Genomic DNA, 17,357 nt, shown 5'->3' with positions numbered 1-17,357 from the left:
TCTGTCTTCAAATTGGCTCAGTCTGCTGTGTATACTTTCGATACAGTTTTAATCTCCTGGATATCTGTTTGAATCTGTTTCATGGATTCCATTTCTTTCTACGTTGGGCATTCATGGTTTCCATTTCTTTCCTATGCTGGGCATTCATGGCTTCCATAATGGTCCTGAACTCATCTACTTTTTTATCTGTTTCTTTTCTAGAGCCTCTAATCATGTCTTATTCTGCTCATCATCTCTGTAATTATCTGGGAAATTATTTCTGTTTTTAATTTTTCTAGAGCCTCATTCATCTGTTTTGTTACTTCCTGTGCTATTAATCAGTTCGTATGGTTGATTATCAGAATTTTCCACCTCATTTCCCCCAGAATTTGCTTCTGATGAGCTGGAAGTCTGGGTTTGTGCCTTGTTTAAAGTTCTTATCATTTCTATTTTTGTTGATGGTACTGTCCTTGGTTTAATTCCTGGTTTGATACTTAGATATTGCTTATTGTAAGTATCTTTGTTGTTTGTATTTAGAACCCTTATGGAGTGACTATTTCTCATAAATGTCTTCCAGATATACCTGGTCTTTAGGTTTTGAGTCTTTAATGACTCTTAGGTCATCTCGTTTTCAGTATACCAGGAAGGACAACTGATTAGATCAATCATAACATCTTAGCCCAAGTGATACAATCAGCAACAACAATAGCATCAAGCAAAGTTTAGAATATCAGAATTTGTGATAGTTATTAATCTATCACTTTTAAACATGTGAATTAAATCAAAATCAAGGACCAGCCCAAGCTATGTCTATAGTGAATAAACTCTTTAATATGGCAACTTTACCCTTTGGGATGGGGACTTAGAAGGAGTTCAGGAGGGAGGGATAGATAGGTATGGTATGGAAATGTTAGAAGTGAGGCCAGAGGGCACAGGAAGATCACATAATCTCTAGGAAGCTGTTGAAGAGAAGAGGAAAAGACAGAACAAAAGAACAAACACAAGAACAGAACAACCTAACAGAAATAAGGAGGCTAGAAACTATTCACTTTATTACTAATGACAATTGAGAGAAGGAAAAGGAGAGAAGAAAAGAAAAAGAAAGAAGAAATCCAAATTAGGGCAGGAACAGGAACAAAAAGGGAGATGAAGAACAATGTGGGAGACTGAGAGAGCAAGAGAGAGAGACAGAGAGAGAAGGAGAGAGAGGAAAAAAGAAAAAGAAGAAATAAAAAAAAGAAAAATTTGAAAAGAGTAGGAAAAAAAGTAAAAATTAAAGATAAGAGAAAAAAATTGAAAATAAAAAATAAAAATGAAGGGCTTCCTTCAGGATGTGTCTCTGCTGTCACAATAGACAACTTGGGCCACAGGGTGCAGGTCTAAGTCAATTAGTCTCAGCAAGCTAGCAGCAGACCCCTGAGATCCAGGCTGATTTCTGGCTGCAAGGCCCAAGTTGAGCTCCCTGACCTCTTTTTGAAGAACCAACTCTTTGATTCATTGACCAGTTGTATTGCTTTTTGTCTCAATTCTGTCTGCTATGCTCTTCATATTTATTTTTTCCTTTTATTAGTTTCAGATTTGGATCGTTCTTATTTTCCTAGGACCTTGAGATCAGCATTAACTTATTTATTTGAGATCATGCTTATCTTTTAATATGTGATGTAAATGTCCCACTTAGAACTGCTTTCATTGTGTCCCATAGGATTTGGTATGTTGTATTTCCATTGTCATTTGTTTATAATAACTTCTTAATTTCTTTGCTGATTTTTTCTGATACATTGATTATTCAATAATGTATTATTTATTTAATCTCTGACTTTTGTGTAGTTTCTTTTGTTGTTGACTTCTAGTTTCATTCTTCTGTGATCTTAATGTATGTAAGATATAGAGGTCTGGGTTGACTATTTTTGGCTTGAAAAACTTTGCTGTAAGTTCTCATGGCCTTTAAAGTTTGTTCTAAGAAATCTATGTTTCTGAGGAGTTTGACTATACAGATTACTTGGTGTGTTTCTATAAGAGATTTTAGTATTTTCTTTGTGTTGAATTTCTGGAATTTGGATTATTGTATATCCTGGAACATCTTTTCTGGTTATAGATATTTGGGATTCTATGTGCCTATTGTGTTTGAATATTGAATTTTCTCTCTGGATTTGGGAAATTTTCTGCTCTGATTTCAATGAATAAAATTGTTATATCCTTTGAGTCATCTTTTAATTTTTCCTTTTTTTATAATTCTGAGGAAAATTTTGAGTTGCCTCTTAGCTGTTGGTTACAGCTTCCATAGTATCTTGTTTTTATGGTACCAATGAGTACATGATCTACTATACTCACCTTGTCTTCAAGTCTTAACACTGTGTTCACCTTGGTCAAACCTGCTACACATACTTTCCATTGAGTTTTTCATATTGTAGGTTTGTTCATGATTTCTTTTCATGATTCTTTAACAAAATGGTCATTCATGTCTTACATTATTTTTAACTCATTCACTGTATTGTTAGTTTATTCTTTAAGATTGCTGAACACTTTATTAGTTTAATCCTTTACCTGTTTATTTAAATCCTCTTTAAGCTCAATAAAAATCTTATAAATTTGGTTATATAGTTCTTCTTTAATCCCTTCAAGTTTTGAACATTTTGGTTTTGAGTTCTTTGCCTATAACTTCCTCCAATTCAGTGCTCATGGAATGAGCTTTGGGTGAGTTAAGGACTTTTGTTGCTATGCTTTTAGTGCCAATGCATTTGTATTGCTTTGTGCCAAGAGTTAAAGGTCAGTTAGGATACAGAAACTCTGTCACTACTTTGGAGATCCCTAGAGTTAGATTCCCCTTGGCTTGGGTCATGTTTGGTGCTTATAGCCATCTTCAAACTACTCAACATAATAGAACCAGTTCCAGTCACGATGTTGCAAGGAGAGAACAATTATCAATTGGAAGATTCATTTTAAAATTTCATCTAGTTATACTATAATGAACTTCTCACTTCTCTGTATGTTTTTCTCCACAAAACTGGTGAAGAAACACCAAAAAAAGTGAAGATAAAATCAAGAAGGAGAAGATTTCATGATGTCCAAGGAAAGAGTCCTAGGAAATGGAGCTATAGCATAGCACTCCAACTATGCGCCATTACATTTCCAAGATGTGATTTAGTAATCAGTTAACAGAACGATACAAGGAATGAATATGCATTTAAGGACTTAATGGATGAATAGTTGCCAAATGTCACAGAAAATTAGGACCAAGAAGCAATAACTAAAAATCACAGGAAGAGTATTGTAACAAAACAGAAGGCTTTTAGTAAAGTGATATTTGGAGGCTTAAGAAGTGAACAAGTAAAGAAATGCAGATTGGAAGCCAAAAGACTTTTCTAATGCTTGCCTATATATAGAAATAAATAAATAAAGTTACTAGTAGCAAGCACTATAGAGGAAATACATGGAGCGCTTTAAAGTTAAAATTGCTACAGTAAAACACAAGTTACTAATTCATTTAGTGGCTACTACGTTACATGTAATTTACATATGTATGATTCTCACTTTCTACAAGGGTAGGTCATCTCATTTTTTAACCCCACAAAATTTGGTGAAACTGATATTATCTTAATTTAAAAATAGGAAGATAATGAGGCTCAAATGATTTATAAGCTTGCTCATAGATACTTGCTACTGCAAGAAAGAAAACTGTTTTACATAGAACCTGGCTCATAGAGCATCCTCAAAAATATTTGTTAAACTACAGCTATAAAAATGAATGCAAAACAAAGAGGGAAGTAAATTACTGTCTTTTAATGTAAAATTTATACTTTTTTCTTATGCCATGTTTATGGTATACTTAGATTTTCTTTGTAAAACAAATCAATATCATGTACTTGCAAATAAATGTATTAAAGTAAATTTTAAAAATTATTATACAATAGATTGGTATGATAAATCATGTTGGCATGCAACATATGACAACATATAGTACAGGCATGAAATGTTTTTTCTTGTGTACAATTTTCCTTGTAACCTTAACTACAGTCTCAAGCTCCTACCATAAGCTACAGTTACAACACAGAAAGCTGATTCCCTCACCCTGAATCCCGTAGTAAAATAACTGGAGTTTAGATTTATGATGTGATAAACAATTTTGTGAAAACATAGATGCTGAGATTGTGACAGCTCAGCTTTACTCATTAAATAAATAACGAGCATATGCTGTCTGACTTTAACAAAGAAAGATAAGAAATAATCAGCTTCATTTTCAGTTTTTATATATTATTTTATCCTCTTTCATCTATAATTCATAAAGCTCCTTGATAGTATTTTGGAGCTTATAGTCTTCAAATCATAACTTGTATAATTTAATTGCAAATAACTGGGCCATCTCATTTAAAATCTCATTACTTTGACATTTTTTAAAACTTGTGAAGTCCTTTGAGATTATCTTAGTTTGCCAGAGAATTATAAGACAGTATGATGCCATTGTAGAAGTTTGAAAATCATTACCATTGAGATTCTCTTTGCTGTTCAGTAAAATCACTGATGCTAAAAGCTTCCAGGTGAGCATTTTGTTTTCTAAACATTTTTGACATAGATCTGAATGGAGTAACCTAGATCCACAGAACTCTTGATCTTTAGACTGAATATTTCTCGAGAGAGAGAGAGAGAAAAAAGAGAGAGACCTTGTACTTAAATAGCACTGAAAGGGTTAAAAACATTAAACTAAAGTGGTTGTACACTACTCATATTCTTGTAATTGTTTTATTTTTTTCTTATAATTATTTTAATCTTCAGATATCAGTGAACAAAGGAGTTAGAACAAAATAGTTCCAAAATGTCAACAAGAGAAGTAAAATTACTATAATTAGAAGCAAGATAACTCTATTTTCACCTTCTGTTTCTTGAAATCCAGTTCCAAATGGTTTTCTTCAATGAGCCTACTGTTTTGATATTGTCAGATAAGCAATCTAGCCCTTCACCTATGCAATACCGCAGAGGCTAAGTTGCAATTTGACTTCCCTCATTTAAACCACTTTGATACTGCAACTGCTTAGTGAAAAGATTCTGTGTTGCACATCTTTGTGATAATTATTTTTGTCCACATCTGACCTGGAATGAATGAATCATTATCAAGTGAAGGTAAAATTGACTTTTTCTAGAATGGAAATGACACTAGTAAATACCGTGAAATACTTTTTATGGTTTCTTATATACTAAAATCATTTCAGTTTGGCTGGTTTGTAAATCTCAAATATTCAACCCTAGGTTGGGCAACCAGGAATTTCTATCACATTTTGAAGTACAGGCATATCCTGTGCCAAAATTGAATTTATTGAAAAGAGTATCCTTCCTTGTCATAGGTAAGAATTACATGCTGCCTACTAAATAAAGCATCAGGTTTCCCTATTGATGTTTGCATTCTGGTCTTGGTTAACAAAACATCCAGGCAAATATAACACAATATTTTGAAAATCATGGACAATGAAAATTCTAGGAAAATATGAGATTTTTGAAATTCCAATCAATTTTCATGCGACTTGTACTCGTCTCATTACAAACTAAAGATACAATGGTCAATATAATTGAACTTTTACTTTTAAATATAGAGATAAAATTAAATAAATTGTTATTCAACCTTGAGTGAATGTAAATTATATATATGTGTGTGTTATATACCACATATATACAAATATATATAATATTTTCCTACAATATAGATACACTTATACAGTTTGACATTGTTTGTGTTCTCTCTCCATTGCTTTTTAAATCCTTAGAATTAAAATTTGATATTACAGTGTTCTTGAAGTATTAGGAGTTAATAAAGCTGAACAGATCTTGGATTCCATTTTCTAATGCAACGTTTTGTGCCACTATCTATAACAAATGACACGGTATCTCTTTTTAATAACGCTCTTACCTGAGGGAAGATCAAAGTGTGAGGAAGTGGTTGTTTTATTCTCCTCTTTTTGGATGAAGAGTGATGATTATTAAGATTTGGAGGGCCGAGGATTTAGCTCTGTGGTTCCACTGCTTGTTTCACAAGCACAAGGTTCCGAGTTCGATCCCTGGTACCAAAAAAAAAAAAAAAAAAAAAAAAAAAAGATTTGGAAGTCCTTCACTTATTACTACTGAGCTCCTTTGGGCTTCAAGGGATAAGAGTTGAGCCCTTCTCATGTGTACACTGCCAAACATATGGTGACATTCTTGGTGCCTTCATAATCAAACTAGAAAATATAAAGCTATTTCAAAATAAATATTAGCATTGTTATTAGACAACATACATTATATTATTAGAACAAGCAAAATAATAATTTTAAATAACCTATGTGGTAGTCCGCTTTCAGTCAGTAGTAATAAGTGAAGGACCTCAAATGCCTGAGAACTTTAATCAAACATTAGTCTTCATTTAAGAAAGAAAAGCCTAAACAGAAAACAAAAAAGAAAGGCAAGAAAAAGAAAAGAAAAAATCTTCATGGTGTTTAAAATTTCAGAAGTACATAGAACTATAGAACTTTTCATCATATGGAGAAAAAAAAGCTCAGAATTTTATATTCAAAGTGTTATTGAAATATCAATTCATAGTATTATTATACTCATATATAAGACTTTAGGATGTTTACAATAACTCCTCACAAAGATTGCAATTATTGTGTACTGCAAACATGTAATAATAAAAATCAAAATTTAAAATAAAAATAAATAATTTCAAAAGCAGAGGCAAAACAATTGTAAAAGAACCTGAGCAGAAAGACACATGTAGGTGATATTATCATAAAATTGACCCAAACCTTGGTAAAATTGTCTTAAAGAGAAACAGTATGATATTTAACTTTTTACACTTATCTTATTTCACTTAACCTTATAGACTCAAGAGCCTCACTATCCTTTTGGTGAAATAGTTGATCTTTAATGGTAAATTCTAATTTTCATAAGATCAGTGGCCAGTTTCTGGATGAATAAAGGTCCTGCCCAGGTATAACACTGTGGCCCAAAGGAGGCCATTTACTGTCTTTCTTGTATCATTTAAAACAAAACATATCTACAAACTATAGGCCATCCCTATCAATAAATTTCCATTAATGATTAAATGAACAATAATATTTATTTGACACTTGGATAGTTGCTGATAGAAAAATAATAATACAATAGTTAATAAAAAAGAGGCCCTATTAAAACTATGTCCATTTGTTGTATGACCATTTTTTATAGAATATAGACTTCATTAGAAAAGATACTAAGTCTTATCCATTTCATTACCTGACAAGTGATAGATATTAAATAACATTTTGATGGCATGTGAATGAATGAGTGAATAATGTATACAAGGTGCTAAAAATGTGTAGAGGGAGAGAAATTCCCGATAGAGCTAGTGAAAAATATTTGACAACAGGAAGTGACATCAGTGCTAAAACTTGGAACATAGCCAAGAAAATACCAGGCAGTGAAAGATGACTGCTATAAGTTGCAAATGTAGCTAAGTGGAAAGTTGGTCTGTCACATTTCTCATATCCATAAATAGGTTATATATATATACATATACATAAGAAAATCATTTATTCCAAATATAGCCATGTATCAGGGGTATAATTTTAACTTAGAAATTCTCATCTTCCGTTTAACTCTGGATTCCTCCTAGTTTTGGATATTACACAGGTAAGTTCAACATTTTTTTTAAAGCAATAAATGTTCAGCCTCAAATAATGACCTTCAGCTTCTCTCATCAACAAAATCTGGCATTATTATACTACCTGACTGCAATGGATGACGCTCTTGAATAAGAACTGTAATGCTTTTCCCCGTGCACGTTTTAAAACATGAACTCTAGTCTTATCATTTTCTTAATTTAATAGTGAGGCATCATAACAAATTAAAGACAATCTTTTAACAGCATGAAGCCTGCTATTTACCTCTTGTGAAAGAAATTTGTCCCTGAATACATGCATAATTAATATTTCTGGGATGTAAATATAGATATTTCTTATACAGAATGGAATGTCAACCAGTGAAGATGGTAATAGACATTGGAACTATCAAGTATTTACATTTTTGTGCGAATTTGAATTATATAACAATAGCACTGCTAATGTGATTTAAATATATGTATTCTCAACATGACCTTAAATCTATAAATGATTGTCTATTTAATCAACAGAATATACAGTTTTATTAGATCACATTTTATTCATTCTCTATGATTATTACAATTTGTTACAAATGTACTGAAAGAAAAGAGGCACATTCCAAAACCATACTGAATCATGTGTTTTCTTTAAACTCATGAATTTCTCCAATATATCCTTAAAGGGATTTTATGTCTTGTACTCTAAGTAACTACTTTTAAGATAATGATACATAGTGTATTAAATATTATTATTCTTTTATTTTTTATTATGAAATTTTATTTTATGTTTTTCATAAAATTAAATAAATAAATATATAAAATTGTAAATGTTGGGCCTTCCATTTAAGGAAAATTATATACTTTATTTATTTTGAATCAAAATCTTACACAGTCTATGGCTAAGTAGAAGAATTAATTACAGTAGCAGTTGGTCTATGGTCTACATTTAAATGAAGTCTCTCATCTCATGCCTATTTTCTTTTCCTGAAGTATTATTTGAAGATGGCCTCTGTAAATGCATAGTGTAACTTTATTCACAAGACACAAAAAAGGCTAATGTAGAAATGATAGCATATCCCACGTTTTTAGATCAACCAATTTATTGATTTTATTAGATTTTGCACTAGATGATAATGAAAATGTGACAAAATTATAAACTGCAGAAATGCGGTTTTGAGGAAAATTTATAATATTGATGCATATATTTTTTGAAAAGAGAAAAATTTGTGATCTATTCATCTTCTTCAAAAACTTATAAAACATGAGCACATTAAAATAAAATAATTAGAGTTAAAAATAATAAACATGACTATAGTTAATATAATACAAAAACCCCCAAAAACTAATGTCAAAAATTGTTTCTTTGAAAAGATAGTAAAATTGATCAACCCCGGGTAAGACCAATGGAAAAGAAGAAAGAAGACACAATTAGAAAAACCAACCAATATAAGGAATTTAAAGAATATTGCAGAGTCTGCAAAGATTTAAATGATAATAAAGTTCGTAAAATACTTTGTAAATCAATTTTCAAATTAGATGAAAAGAAATATTTATATAATACTAGAAATCAAAATCAGACTTGATAGCTTGTAGGATAGGGTGCTGCCACAGGAAACACCTGTAGTATGTGCCATTGGCATTGGAAACCAATGACAGTTAAAAAATGGAATAGCTTGAAGGGTGCTGTTAACAGAAGCCCAGTGAATCTACACAAAGATGGTGATGAAAGCTTACATGATAAAATGTTGTTGACCAATACAAGAAAGAATTCCCTTCCAATGACGTCTTAGAAAGTTTACTACTGCAATTGAATGCAATTATGTGGAAAATACAAAATACACAAATAAACTTATGGATCTGGCTGAGGAGATTTTGAGAGAGCAGTTGTCAACTCATCTCTTGTGTGTGATAGAGAAAAGTAAAAATGAGATGTTATGTTTTCAAGAGGAATACACAAGAAATATAAAGGTACCAAAAATTTCTGTTTTTAACAAAACCGTTACTAATGTTCTTTCTCCCGAGATGGAAAATGACTTGGACTAACATAAGTTTGAGAACATTATCAGAGAAATATGGTCTGAGGTTAAAGACAAAGCCTATATACAGAATTCTGAGACACCTGAGGTTGGATGTGTCTAGCAGTTTCCTTAAGGCAAGTAAAAAGCCTTAGCGATGTTTTAAAAGCGACCCCAGAGTTGTTATGACCACTAAGAATTGTAACAGCACTACTTTGAACCTTCACCAGAAGTACCATATCTCAAAGGAACTTATGTCATCCAGTGGTTCCCTCATAAACTTCACAGCAGAACCATAAAGGATTTTTAAAAATTATTTTGTTGGCGGAAGTGCAGACTAGTGAAACCACTGTGGAAATCAATATGGAGATTCCTCAAAAAACTAGGATTAGAGGTCTTATTTGACCCAGCTATTCTTCTGCTGGGTATCTTCCCAGAAGAATTAATAGAATCATACCACAGCGATATATGCACACCCATGTTTATAGCAGCACAGTTTGTAATAGCTAAAGCTTGGAAACAGCTCAAGTGTCTATCATCCGGAGACTAGATAAAGAAGATGCGTTTTTTTTTTTTTTTAAATAAAATGGAGTACTACTCAGCCATAAAGAATGAGAAACTAGAGTTATTTATAGCTAAATGGATGCACACTGAGGCTATACTCTGAAGTGAAAAAAGTAGGATGCACGTATAAATACCAAATTGTTTCCTGGTATGAGAAACTAAAAGTTTAAGGGATCAAAATGTAAACTTAATAATGTGAAATAGGAAGAAAAGGTCTAAAGGAGTAGGGGAAGTGGGAGGGGTATGGGAAAAGAAAGAATGGAAAGGAAAAAATAAGAGAAAAGGAAAAAATGGAAACAAAGTCTTTGTAAATAGGGGTGGAGGGGTTGAAGGGAGGGCAGGGGAAGGGGGAAAAATAAGAATGAAGATACATCATGTAATGGTACAAGATCACAATGATGAATGTATCTGTATTGTACACCTAAAGTGTACCAATAAATTTAAAGAAAAAAATTATTTTTTTGGTAAAACTCCATGAGTTTGGAATAAAAGAATACAAAATTGAAGGGAACTTTGGGCATCAAACCTTTTGTGAATAAGAAGCAGACTGAAAACAACAACAACAACAACAACAAAAACCAAGCTTTCACTTATGGAAAGATAAGAATGAAATCAGAACATAACATACAAACATGAGAAAACAAATCCAAAAGAGTAAGATTGCTTTTTAAAATAAGAAAAATGAAGAAGGTGTTATCTACAGAGACAATGTTTACCAACCTAGATTTCAGATTATCTATGGACCAATGATTATAAACTGCTTCATTTCTCATCCCTCTTTCACATGGGAGCTTCTAATGTAGCTACTGCTTTCCTTTTTCCCCACTATGCATAGGATGTAATGGGTGTACAATTTGTCTTTATTTCATAGATCATTTTCTAGAAATAAAATGGACATGAAGCATGTTTCCTGAGGAACCCAAACTAAATGTAGACCTAATTTTGAAGAAGTGATCTTAGACTTCTACCTGAACCAAATGCCATACTGGGATGATATTTTTAGAGTCTTTGGATGGAGTGAGTATAGTCTTCATGTGGGAGGAAGAGAATTAATTCATAGCCAAATGGTAGAATACAGAAATGTAAAAAGTGATTATAAAATTCTTCGATTCTTTGCCTATGAAAGCAGAGTTTACTTGAGTGTAGTGATGCATGTCTGTCATCCCAGTACTCAGGGGTTGAGGCAGGAGGATCTCTATGAGTTTGAGGCCAGCTTGAACTATATAGTGAGAACTTGTCTCAAAATTAAACAAATAAATAAATAAATAAAACAAAGGAAGGAAGGGAAAAAGGAGGGAGAGGAGAAAATAAAGGGAGGAGAAGGAAAGCAAGAAAAAGAGAGGGAGAAGGAAAGAAAGAAAGAAAAGAAAAGAAAAGAAAGAAAGAAAGAAAGCATTTTACATACCCTTACCCTGAATGCTCACATTCAATAATGATTGTACTATTATAGCACAGTAGATAAGATACTGCAGAAATTCTTCAGATAAGCATAAAAACAAAACCAACAACTGACACAGTTTCCATCCTGTTCCACAGAATACCAAACCAGAAGTGTGGGCACTATGAGGTCCTGAGGCCATGAGCCAGCCCCTGACAAAGGAAAAGCCCAGTGTTCTGCAGGCTCAGCTGGCCTTCACTCAGACACCAGATAGGACAGTGGAGGAAACTCCAAATGAATCTGATTCCTGCGTGTATTGTTAGAGCTCATTTAATAACATTCCTACACTAAGATTTACTATTTTATTTAAGTGATTGTTTCTTTTCTAAAATATTCTAATAAAAATCTTCCCCCACATGAAAATGAATACATTGCTATTACTTAGTTGTGCTTATAATTTTTAATTTTTTATTTATTTTAGTTAAAATTAGTTAATATAACAATTTTGAATAATCATGATTCTCTAAGTAAATTAGAACTCAAGTGTGCCTATTTTTTCATATAATAAAAATTGGGAAATGGTTTTTGAGATAAAGCAGACCCAGGAAGAAGGCCAGGATGTGGCTCAGTGGTGCCTGCAAGTGCAAGGTCCTGAGTTCAATTTCTGATACTGAAAAAAAAAAAGCAGACCCAGGGAAACCCATCCATGGCCAATGGTTTTATCCTGCCTAATGAAAAGCAAAAAGAAACCAAGAAAAAAAACAGACCCACAACACTAATAGCTGGGCCCAATGAATAGTCTTAAACTTATCCAGCTCAAATTTCAATTTCATCATCATGGATTTACAATTAGAGAGATAAAGTAAGAGATATCAAAAAGTCAATGTATACTTCTTTCGTATTATTTTCCTTGTTTAGATATGTCTGATTCTGTTTCTGTCTTAATGGTAAGCAAATAACTATATGTCCTTAAGGGCAGGCACTTTGTTTTATTTAAACCTTTATTCTCAGTACTGAAAGCATTGCCTGGTGCATAGTTTATTGATTAATACTTAAAAAAGAATGAAGAAAGAATAAAATGATTTTGAGTAGGAGACTTTTGTTTATATTTGTAGCACCTACTATGAATCTTAAATAAATATATATATTTTTAAAAATACATTACAGGGGGTCCGGGGATTTAGCTCAGTGGTTTCGTCACCTACTGTGCAAGCGCAAGGGCCAGAGTTCACTCCCCAGTACCAAAAAACAAAAAACAAAACAAAACAAAAAAAAGGGCCAGGGATTTAGCTCAGTGGTTCCGGTGCCTGCCTCGCAACCGCAAGGTCCTGAGTTTGATCCCAGGTACCCATCCCCCCCAAAATACATTACTATGTGGAAGGCTTGGAGTATACAACAGTGGTAAAGCAACTGCCTAGCATGTATAAGACCTTCAGTTTGATCTCCAGCACTGAAAAACACAAACAAAACTTTCTTGAAAAGTCAATTTAGTGCTTTTTGTGTTGTTTTCTTACTAATAAATAAGAAAAGTATTTCAACTTTTACCTAAATTCATTTTCAGTTTTTAAGTATATGATTATTTCATGTTAACATTAGCTTCAGAGATAAATTTATTCTGTAAATCACATGTATAGTAAGAATATAGTGTTTATAATTTTATATGACATTTTATTCTGAGAAATTTTAAGTAGGAGATGAAAATAGGCATTCTTAGTAAGAATAAATAGTTCAATTGTAGACACATCTCTGAATGTTATTTGAGAAATCCTGAATGTTCAGATTATTTACCATCTTGTGGAAGGCCAATTAGAGAGAGTAAACAAATTTTTTTTGATATTTTGTCAACTTTCTGTATATGCCGTTTGGTGCATTTTTCATTTTCTTTTATGCAAGTAAACATTACTTCCCTGACCAAGCTGCCATATTTTCACAGTTAAAACCTCATGCTCTGCTACTCATCTCAATTCCTATTTTTCTTTCGGGAATTAGGAGGAATCAAGTTGGTTTAAAGTTTCTACTGTGTTGCTAAACTATTCCTTAGTCTACGAATGTGCAATTCTAATATCAAATAAGAGATAACGAAGTGAGTTTTGAAATTATATGGCCATAGACATGAAACTCCTCAAGCATAGAAAAACTTTTGAAAAAATAGACATTTCTTTTCTCGAAGTCTAATATTGACTAACTATAAGACACACCACTCCGTCTAACTTTATCTCATGCTATTTTTCTTTAACAGGAATAAAACCTTAAGCTCTTCTTCCTAGGCTGAACATTTTCCAGCTCCTTAGATTTGTAAAAAAAACTAGAAATGCTGGACAAGAGGAACATAAAGAATTCAGAAAAATCTGCATTTCAGCTCTACATTTCATATAATTTACTCAGTATTTAGTACTTTTTCTTGTGACACTTGACTGGCATTAAGTACTGAAGTCCACACTTTCATCCCATTTTATAATTAATAACTGTCACCGAGCTGGGTCTGTGGACGTTTCTGCAACTGAGATGAGGAACTTAATTATTCACCCAAAACATACAATTTTTGGTGATTTGTTGATTTCTGTCACACAAAAAAGAATTTTTTATGATATGTCAGTAAGAGCCATAGAAAGATCTTTTTAGGCAGAAATTTTAGCACACACTCAAAGAAATAGAGTGTGGGCCTTCAAGAGGGAAGGATTACCTTATGAACTGGAACATGGATCTAGGATTATATGTAAGGTGGATGATCCAGAATGTGTATTCTTGCTGTCTGTCAGATTATCCTTCTGGCACCACTACATCAGAATGTGTTTGAAGTTGAGATGTGCTGCCCACTAATATTCTGCTTATTTGACGATGGAGGAAACACAACTTCCAGGTAAAAAGGACAGATACAGAACCCAGTTTATAAGCTTATTGTGTCTTTAAGTCCTTTAGGCATTTTTTGAGTGTTTCTTGGAAGGGAAAAAAATTTGAGTAACTTCTATGTTCTGAAGTCACACCTTTTTTTTTTGGTGCTGGGGCTCAAACTCAGGACCTTGGTACTTGTGAGGCAGGTGTAGCACCACTGAACTAAATCCCCAGCAAGTCACAGCTTTTCTTAAAGTACAGTTTTAAAATATCAATATTCTTGTCTCTTTCTTGCCAATTTTTTAAAAATTTCTTTTATCCTACTATTGAAGATAGCTAAGTTAGGCAGAGATTTATAGGCGGTTAGAAAGGGACCAGGCCCAAGATAGAGTCAAAATAAAAATGAAGAAAGCCAAGCATGTGGTGAGGACTGAGTTGCTAGAAATTAGGCCCCAAGATAAAGATATAGTATTGAGGCCGACAAGCCTCACCAGAAATAAACAACAGCTCAAAGCTGTACTATACCTAGCACTACCTGGTCCAGTTTGTTACAAGGTAACAAACATGTAGAAACAACATAAGAAACACATAGGTAGGTGATCAAAACACTCTGACCATCACACCTACCCCTTCAAGAAGTGCCTTTGTTCTTCCCTATGCTGTGGACCTGTTATCTGGTCTGGGCCTTTCCAGGTTCTTGATCTGAACAAAGAATTTGACAAGAAATGTGCAAAAGATAGAAAGATTTTACACTTATTGTATTAAAGGTATTGAAGGGAGGAAAGGAAGTATTCTCCACAGAATGAATATGGACCAATTAAAGTTAGGGGAAAAAAAGTACACTCTACAGAGTGCAGAGTGGGCCACTGAAAGAGCTTAGAGTGACTGCAAAGTTAATGGCAACCATCTTTTGTATCCTCCATCCTAACATCAGATCTAAGCCATCTGTCATAGTCAGCAGAATTTGACAGGAGAATACATTTACTACAGGACACATAGTTTATAGGATTATTTTATGATAATTAACCAAAAAGTCAAATGCAAAGGAGTGCAAGAGATTAACCACAAACTAGAGGCCCAAAGAATCCAACTGAGGGCCTGGATCCCAGCAATTTTCCACAACAGTCTAGCTGAAGGCTGAGAGTCCAAGGCAATATCCTCCACAAGTCCAGCCAGTGGCCTAGAGCCCACAGCAATGTCTCATTCTTGTCCATATTGAGGATCTTCACCTGGAAGGCCAGTGTTTTAAGCCAGAAAACCTATGCCAGTGAGATGAAGGATTTCTGCCACCAAGTTGAGGGATCCACATTGGAGCCAGGAAGTGATGCTCACAGTGAAGATCAGAGCTCCCTTGACAAAAACAGCAGCCATTCCCAGTGACAAGATGGCTCCAAGCTCCTCCTCCGATGAGAATAGCATAGTTTGCATCAGGAAAACCATCCACAGCAAGCTTCTCCTAGAAAACCAACAGGCCAAGATCTTCCCTTCCAGTTATCTTTTTATGGCTATTGGTAACAATCCTCAGGTGGATCCTCCACACACAGACCATGTTGATTCAGTTCAGTTGGGCATCACAAGGTGATCATTAGTCAATCCACCACACTACCCTATCAGGAATCTGCTTCTTTTCATGCCAGCATTGAAGCTAGCATTCTCTGATTGGTTCCAGGTATAGGCTTGAGCACACTTGTCCTGGATCTCCATGATTGATGTGTCATGCCCAATTGCCCAACCAGCTAGCCACACACACTAATCTGTTGCCTCATTTCTCCCTGAGAGACATAAATCCCCATAATTCTTTATGGGTTACTGAGAGTGTAGTAGTCTCTGTCTTCATATATCTACCTTCTGCTGAAGGGTATTGTAATCCCTACCTACTTGGAGTTATGTGCTCTCCAACTACCTTGGGATACCGTGGCTCACTGACTGAGCTGGAAAAAACCTGTCAGAAGACAATGAGAAGAGAATTAGTACCTATATGTGAAGGACTATTGAGCTGCCTGTTCAATGGGAGAAAGCTTGTTGAATTTGTTGGGAGAGTATTAGGTTGTAGATGTAGAACACAAATATGAGAATGATATTTCCTGATCTGTATCTAGCAATTAGGGATTTTCACACTTCCAGTGGAGGAGAAAGCATGGCAAAGAGGGATATTACATAGACTTCCAAGATCCTGAGAACCATAGCCTTAGAAAGATTACCTAGATTATGGATCTAATAAAAAAAAAAGGGAGTCCAATTTAAGCTGTGTTGGATTAGGTGTCATTGGTGAATCTACTTATATATACATGGAGTAGTTCTGGAGTTTTGTTGTTCAAAAAGGAGTTTCTGGTCTAGAGACTCACTGGAGTAGTTTTCTTCTTGTAGGTGGTCTTTTTCCTCAGATGGTTCAGGTGATGTTGGCTTTATCCTAGAAAGATGAAAACAGCTATCTCTCTTCAGTCTTTACTGCAGTGGTTGTGCAGGTATCACTGAAAAGTCACCCTTCCATTTTGGTTTTAACTGGTCTGCAAATGTCCCTTCCTTTGCAAGTTTTAATGAGTATTTGGTCTCCAGGGGGGACATTAGATGGTTTCCAGGGCTAGAAGTTGTCAGGGCTTGTTTCCGTATAGTTAGATAGCTTGTTGTCCTTGTTTATTCATCTCTGGGTCTATTGCCATATAAGAAGCTAGAAAAGGCCTCCCATATGACATCTCAAATGGATTCATATTTATCCCATTTTCAGGTGTTTTGAAACTGGATGAGGGCTATTGGCAATAATTGGAGCCCAAACTCAGAAATTTCTTGGCAAAGTTTTGTCAGAATTCCATGTAGGGTCTATTTTCTCCTTTAACTTTTCTGGAAGACTGATGCCTCCATGCAGAATGGAGATGGTATTTTATTTCTCTCGTCTTTGAACATCCTGAGTTGTTTGAGAGGTAGAAGAAGGTTCATTGCCACTCTGAATGGACTAAGGCAGTTTATTCTTGGGGATAATTTCTTAGAGGAG

This window comes from Heterocephalus glaber, unplaced genomic scaffold, assembly GCF_053883595.1.
Source record: "Heterocephalus glaber isolate CG9 unplaced genomic scaffold, H.glaber_assembly_v1.0 deba00001497, whole genome shotgun sequence".
Lineage (NCBI taxonomy): Eukaryota > Metazoa > Chordata > Mammalia > Rodentia > Bathyergidae > Heterocephalus > Heterocephalus glaber.
Note: the sequence above shows the minus strand (reverse complement) of the source record.